The sequence below is a fragment of the Triticum dicoccoides genome, chromosome 7A (genome assembly GCF_002162155.2).
Source record: "Triticum dicoccoides isolate Atlit2015 ecotype Zavitan chromosome 7A, WEW_v2.0, whole genome shotgun sequence".
NCBI classification, from domain to species: Eukaryota; Viridiplantae; Streptophyta; class Magnoliopsida; order Poales; family Poaceae; genus Triticum; species Triticum dicoccoides.
Window position 1 is genome coordinate 525,588,942 of NC_041392.1, and position 8,481 is coordinate 525,597,422.

Here is an 8,481-nt window from a genome sequence, read left to right on the forward strand (position 1 = left end):
CAGAATGGCCAACAACTTGCTTACTTCTACGCATCATGCTGTCTAAATTTGTAACCTGTCTGTGTTTTGGATTGGGCCCCAACATCATGCTCCTCTGGTGAGCTAAGAGAGATTTCTGTATGCAGGCTGCACAGACTACCTTTTTTATAATTTTTAAAATATCACCTGCTTATGCTTCATGATGTGTAACATTATTGTTAGTCCTGTTTTGCCATGTACAAAATAGTCTGTCTTGCTCGCTTCACTGTTGTAACTATATTTTTGCCCTAGTCATGTGTACTTACAGAAACATTTCAGGATGAAGTGACATCAACACAAAGATCTGCGAGCAGTGCGGCATGGCCGTTACCGAATGATTATGGATTGCTATTGGAATGTGTTGATGTTCTTGAGCATCAACTAGAGGTGGCAAGACAATGTGTACATGATTCTAAACATACAATCAACAAGTTGAGACTGGACATGCAGGTATTAGATGTAGGAGTCAAAAAATGAAACAAGACACTCAAGTAACAACGAAGGAATTGGAGATTTTGCAGACTGGAATTTGTGCTATCTAAATCCGACCAATCCTATTTTCTGAAGAGATTATAGTTCAAATGGTAAGTTATGTTGATGCGCGTCCATGATGTATGAGCTGTATTTGCCCAGTGTATGTAATTTGCTGTTTGTGTATGCTTTATTAGCACTGGTGCCGAACCATAATGCCCAGTGGGTATAATCGACTTTAATTTCTTTATTGTACAGTGTAGGATTATTCTACGTTTCTAGGCCTTAGTCTCTTTATTGAATAGTGTATGTTTTTTAGAGGTGATAGTATAGAGTAGGATAATTCTTTGAATATGCTATGTCGTTCAAACGAGGGCCAACTTGCGCAAACGTTGTAGTGACCATGGCCGTCCACAGGCCGTACGATCCATGGGACATCTACGTGACGGACGATCCATGGCCTTCTACGGGCTGTCAGATCCGTGGGCCTTCTATGGGCCGTCGGATCAATGGGCCTTCTATGGGCCGTCGGGTCAATGGGCCTTTGAAAGTGCAACTATCCCTAGGTGGTTTTGGTAATTCATAACAACATATAGCTCATTGAGCTAATGCTATTCCAAGGTGATTATTTCAGGAAAGCTCAATGATTGGCATGGCATGGATGTGAAAGTGGAACCCTCAAAATGCTAAGGACAAAGGATTGGCTCAAGCTCAAAAGCTCAAGACTCTTCATTTTATATTTTAGTGATCCAAGATCACATTGAGTCCATAGGAAAAGCCAATACTATCAAGGAGGGATGAGGTGTTGCTTAATAAGCATCTTGCTTCATGTGCTTAATGATATGCTCCAAAATCCTCAGCTACTTTCCCATATCCACAAATGACCTAAACCCTAAGCCAAACTCGGTCCTACCGATTCTTTCTATCCGGCGCCACCGAGTTTCACTTGTCATTAGCCACTACCAAACCCTAGCAATTCGGTTCCACCGATAGGGATCTCGGTCTCACCGAGATGGGATTGCAAACTCTCTGTTTCCCTTTCGTAACTTTTCGGTCTCACCGAAAGAGCGGATCGGTCCCACCGAGATTGCAATGAAAACTCTCTATTTCCTTTTTGTAACTTTTTGGTCTCACAAAAGAGCAAATCGGTCCCACCGAGTTTGCCTGACCAACTCTCTGGTTAGCCAATTACCAAAATCGGTCTCACCGAGTTTGTGTAATCGGTCTCACCGAGATTACGTTATGCCCAAACCCTAACAAAATCGGTCCTACCGAGTTGCATGTCAGTCCCACCGAAAATAACTAACGGTCACTAGGTTTACCTTTTCGGTCCGACCGAGTTTGTTGATTTGGTCCCACCGAGATTGGAAAACTGTGTGTGACGGTTGGATTTTGTGTGGAGGCTATATATACCCCTCCACCCCCTCTTCATTCGGAGAGAGAGCCATCAGAACACATCTACACTTCCAACACATATGTTCCGAGAGAGAACCACCTACTCATGTGTTGAGACCAAGATATTCCATTCCTACCATATGAATCTTGATCTCTAGCCTTCCCCAAGTTGCTTTCCACTCAAACCTTCTTTCCACCAGATCCAAATCCTATGAGAGAGAGTTGAGTGTTGGGGAGACTATCATTTGAAGCACAAGAGCAAGGAGTTCATTACCTACACACCATTTGTTACTTCTTGGAGAGTGGTGTCTCCTAGATTGGCTAGGTGTCACTTGGGAGCCTTCGACAAGATTGTGGAGTTGAACCAAGGAGTTTGTAAGGGCAAGGAGATCGCCTACTTCGTGAAGATCTACCGCTAGTGAGGCAAGTCCTTCGTGGGCGATGGCCATGGTGGGATAGACAAGGTTGCTTCTTCGTGGACCCTTCGTGGGTTGAGCCCTCCGTGGACTCGCGCGACCGTTACCCTTCGTGGGTTGAAGTCTCCATCAACGTGGATGTAGGATAGCACCACCTATCCGAACCACGGGAAAAACATCCGTGTCTCTAATAGCGTTTGAATTCTCCAAACCCTTCCCTTTATATTCTTGCAAGTTGCATGCTTTACTTTCCGCTGCCAATATACTCTTTGCATGCTTGCTTGAATTGTGTGATGATTGCTTGACTTGTCCTAAGATAGCTAAAATCTGCCAAGAACTAAAATTGGGAAAAGGTTAAGTTTTTATTTGGTCAAGTAGTCTAATCACCCCCCCTCTAGACATACTTTCGATCCTACAAGTGGTATCAGAGCTTTGGTCTCCATTTGCTTTGATTTCCATAGCATTTGGTGGTCATAGCCTTGGTTTCACAACCTAGGAGAGTATGGCGTCTAGCGAGGGAAATTATCACCGTAGGGGTCCTTACTTTGATGGTACTAATTTTGGTAGTTGGAAGCATAAAATGAAAATGCATATTCTTGGACATAACCCCGCCGTTTGGGCTATTGTGTGTGTTGGTTTGCAAGGTGACTTCTTTGATGGGAGAGAACCAAACCGTGAAGCTACCGCGGATGAGTTGAAGATGTTGCAATACAATGCTCAAGCTTGTGATATTCTCTTCAACGGATTGTGCCCCGAAGAATTCAACAAAATCAGCCGTCTTGAGAATGCAAAGGAAATTTGGGACACTTTGATTGATATGCATGAAGGTACCGACTCCGTCAAGGAATCCAAGTTGGATGTGCTTCAAAGTCAACTTGACAAGTTCAAAATGAAGGATGGTGAAGGTGTCGCTGAAATGTACTCTAGGCTTGCTCTCATCACAAATGAGATTGCCGGCTTAGGAAGTGAAGAGATGACCGATAGATTCATCATCAAGAAGATTCTAAGAGCCTTGGATGGAAAATATGATGTCGTGTGCACATTGATCCAAATGATGCCCAATTACAAAGATCTCAAGCCAACGGAGGTGATTGGAAGAATTGTTGCTCATGAGATGTCACTTAAGGATAAAGAGGAACTTCACAACAAATCAAGTGGTGCCTACAAAGCCTCATGTGAAGCCCCTACATCATCAAGTGAGAAACAAAACTTCAATGAAGAATTGAGCTTAATGGTGAAGAACTTCAACAAGTTCTACAAGAGTAGAAGCAAAGATAGAAACTTCAAGTCAAGGTCCTACAATGACAAAAGATCTTCTAGTCGAGAGCGAAACCGCTACAATTGTGGAAGACCCGGACACTATTCCAATGAGTGTACGGCTCCCTACAAGAGAAGAGAAGACTCTCCAAAAAGAAGAAGCAAAGAATCACCACCAAGAGAGAGAAGGAGTAGAGATGATCGTTATGAACGAAGATACTCACAGAGAAGCAAGGATTCGGAAAGGAAGGAAAAATCATCAAGGAGCTACACAAAACGAAGACATCAAGCTCATGTTGGTGAATGGGTATCCGGCTCCGACTCCGACAGCCACTCCGAGAGAAGTTATCACTCCGACTCCGAATATACTCAAGATGAAGGTGTTGCCGGTCTAGCACTTGTGTCAACCAACTCCTACGACATATTTGACTCACCAAATGAAGGAATTGGAAGATGCTTCATGGCCAAAGGTCCTAAGGTAACACATCCCGAGTATGTTGATTTTAATAGTGATGAAGATGACTTGTTAGGTGATGATTTACTTGTTGACAACTCTAATGATGAATACTATGATGAAACATCAATTAATCATGCTAATCAAGATAAAATGAATGACAATGATAAGGAGAAGATTGAGGCTCTAACTAAAGAACTAAACACTCTTAAGTTATCTCATGAAACTATCTTCGAAGATCATCGAGAACTTTTAAAGGCTCATGAGAAGTTACGCTTTGAAAAGCTCAATCTTGAGCAAGAGCATGAGTTTTTAAAGGCAATCAATAATGATCTCTGCAAGAAAAGTTCTTCTTACATTGCCAAGCGTTTACTCTTATCCACTTACATACCTCAAGTCAAGTCTAGTAACAAGAACAAGAAAGATTCTTCCTCTAGTAGTAACAATGATCATGCTAAATCCAATATTGTGGCTTCTAGTAGTTCTCTTGATTCCACTAATGATTCTCTTAGCCAAGTTACACTTGATCAAGAAAATAGCTTATTGAAGGGAATTATAGAGAAAGGAGTGTACAAAAGCCTTGCCGGGAGTAAGCAATTCGAGGAAATTGTGCGCAAGCAAGGAATGCACCGGAAGAATCAAGGTGTTGGTTTTGAACGAAAGTTCAATGCCAATGGAGTTGAGTGGGAAGAAGATCAATACCCCAAGACAAAGTTTGTTCCTCAACAAGAGAAGCATGATACTTCCTTCAAGGGGACACAAGCTCAAGATGATCTTCCACCACAAGACTACAAGCAAAAAGGCAAGGACAAGCTTCAAGAGGAAATTGATGCATTTGAAGAAGCTCCTAAGACCTTAGTCAAGTGGATTCCCAAGACTACTTCAAGTTCCACTTCATCAAGTATGACTACAACTCCAAGGATTCCCATCAAGATGGTGTGGATCCAAAAGAAGAAGAACTAGAGAGTTCTTGAGGGTGACTCGGCCAACATACTTCACTCTTATCATTTTGGCAAGAACAAGTGCAATAAACTTCCACATCTTGCACTAGTTCAAGGAGTCACAAACCCTCTTGTTGGTAAGACAAGGGACAAGGTAACCTAAAAGTTTTCATGGACATCATCTTGTGTGTGCATCACTCTATGTCTATGGATATCCTTGTTTGTTCCTTGTGGGACTAACCCATGTAGGTATTGAAAGTGCAATTCACTCAAATGGATAGCTCCAGGTGATCTACATCAACATTGAGCATCCACATCTTCAACATCTACATGAAGTCATCATCGACAAAACCCAAGGATAGTTCATCCCTCTTAGGGGGGATATCACATCTAGGGGGAGCTTTACTCTAAAACTTGAGCTAGAGCAACTCTAAAGATGTGAACACAACAATGCCTTATGTAAAAGTGGTAACCCCACTTGAGCTTAAACGATGAGTATGACCTACGATCAAGTGTTCTCACTTGACTCCTAAGTCAATATACTCATATATAGATGACCTAGTCATCGCAAATTGCTTGATAGATGCTAGAATTGGTTGTGCATGCTTTGCCACATATTTCATTTGCCATCTTATTGTGTGAGCATGTTGGTTGCATATTTTACTCATTCGAGGACATCCACTTGTTGTTTTGATTGTTTGGCTTTATTTCCTTTTGCCAAGTGGATGGACAAGAATGCCTAAGAACCTCCTCTAGCTATCTATGCTTTTCTCGTCTCAAACTCTATTCATGCTGCATCACAAAATTTGATCAAGTCAGATTCGAACCACTCTGTGTGAGGAGCACTCGGAGTCCCCGATTCGTCATAGACTTAAACTTCCAAAACCTCTTTGTGATTCTCGGTCTGACCGATACCCTACTTTCGGTCCTACCGAGATCATTAAGTTGATCTAGGTTTTCGATCTTGGTGCAACCGATTTGAACCATTCGGTCACACCGAGTTGCAACAACTGTATACAGTTTTGCATCTCGGTGCCACCGAGTTGTTCCACTCGGTCACACCGACAGGGTCGGGCTATATATAGTCACGGGCAAAAATTTGGAAATTTATCCGAACCCCTTCACCCACGCGATAGCCTGCTCTGCCAACTTGGTCTCCGGATTGTCTCCTCGCTGCCAGCCGCCTCCAGTCGCTGGTCTCCGTCGCCGTTAACGGGAATTCTACCCCGCCGTTGCCGCCGTAGCGAGTCTCCGCCGAACTAGGGTATGGACTTGATCTTTGTGCTATTCCCCAATCCGATTCTTAGCACATTGTGATCATCATGATTCTTGCCACGTTTGATAAACCTCTATCCAGTCAATGAACTCGTAGATTAGGTTTAATTCGAAAATTTTACGGTTAGGTTTCCGCCGAAACCATCTGGGACCCACCGAGTTGAAAAACTCGGTCCCACCGATTTGGCTTATGCCATTGCACAAGTGAGACTCGGTCTGACCGAGTATTGCTAATCGGTGTGACCGATTTTGGAACTCTGTGAAACCCTAGCAGTCTCGGTGCCACCGAACTGTGACTCAGTCTGACCGAGTTCACTAGTTTAGGTTCCAAAACTGCTTCGGTATCACCGAGTTTTAAGATCGGTATATCCGAGATGCTTTCAGTGGGAAACTAAAACTAAGTTTTTGAATTATTCTTTTGCAAAAATCTCTGCATTTTGTGATGCTCATCCACTCTATCTCATCTATAACCTATTCACAGGGTCAGCAGTCAGAGTTTGCAACATGTCAGACCAAAGTGATAGCCATAATTTGTTAGAGCAGCAAGTGCAGATGAGTGATGGCACTAGTCCCTCAAGTTCTTCAGATGAAGGCAGCAGGAGCACCCCAAGCAATCTGCCTAAAGCTGCCACAAGACAGAGAAAGAAGAGAACCTCAGACTCAGAGGATGAGGATTATGTGGCAGAAGAGGAAGCAACTTCCAAGAGAGTCGTGCCAGCACAGGGCACAAAGCCAGGGCTAAATATCAAAAGACCAGCAGGCAGGCAGTCTATGTCAAAGGCCAGAGCTTCAACTGAGAAGCCCACTCCCATAGAGCCAGTTGCTGCTGAAGGCAAGAAAAGAAAGGAAAGAGTCAAGAAGACTGTAGCCAGAGTGCTTGGCAAGGCTTCCATCATGGAAGATGAGGAGGAAGAAGAAGAGGTAGCTGCACCAGCACCAAAGGCACCCAAGCTGATGGGTGATGCCATAAGATCAGGGGCAGCTACTTCCAAGGCCAAGCCAGCTCCAAAGCCAAAGCCAAAGAGGAATACAAGAAGCATCCTAGCTACTGAAAAGAACAAGGGCCCAGTGCCTGACATTGCTGAAGAAGAGGAAGAGCAAGTTCTCAGAAAACTCAAGCCCAAGATCCCAGACCACAACGATGCTCATCCTGTGGCTGAGGATATGAAGCTCAGGAGAGATTCAGGGCTCAGGAAGTGGAGAGAAGCAGATCCGTATGCTTCAAGGAGGAGGACTGCTGTTGACTACAGATTTCACACCAAGGAACAGCAGGACTTCTATGAGACAGTCTTATTGGACAAGAAGCCTATTGTCTGTGATATGAGATGGGTCGACTGGCAATACATCAAGGACAACGAAGAGTACTACCCTGGAGTGCAGGACAGCTTCAAGGCATGTGGAGTAGAAGACTTTGTTGGGCAGAAGCTCACAAAGTGGAACGAGGAACTCATCATGCAGTTCTACTCCACAACCCATTTTTATCCAGATGGCAGGATTGTATGGATGTTAGAGGGTATGAGGTACCACTCTATAGTTGCTGAATGGGCTCAGCTGATTAATGCCCCAGAGGAGCAGGACGATGACTTGGACATTTATGCCAAGAAGAAGATGGACCATAACTCAATGTCAAATATGTACAAGGAAATTCCAAATGAAGCACTTGACACTTTCAAGTTTGGCTCAGTACACTATCTTCTGTCAGGGCTGCCAACAATCAATTGGATTCTGAGGCACACCTTATTGCCCAAGTCTGGAGATCACAAGATGATCAGAGGCCACGCGATCAATTTGCTACATATCTTTGATGTGCCACAGAAGTTCAAGGTGATGAGCCTCATGGTAGAGACCATCAAGAGGACAGCAGCAGACCAGAAGAGGAGCTGTGAGTATGCCCCACAAATTCAGGAGCTCATTAACTCCAAGATGGGCTCGGGCATATACTTGTTGGACAAGGAACACTTGCCCATCCGTCCAGATTTTGAAGATAATCAAGTTGTCATGACTGAGAATGAACCATCTTCAGCACAAGCACAAGCCAAGAAGGAGAAGGCGAGGAAGGAGAAAGCTACCAAGATGCCAACTCAAGAGGAGGCATCTGAGTACTTCTTGAAGACCAAACAAGAGCAGCTTGGTTACTTGATTGCATCCACCCTGCGGATTGAGCAAGGACTAGCCACCCTAACCCAGAACGAGGCAAGCTTAGAGAGGATCATGGAACAAAAGTTATTTGACTTGGATGTCAAAGTGACAGAGA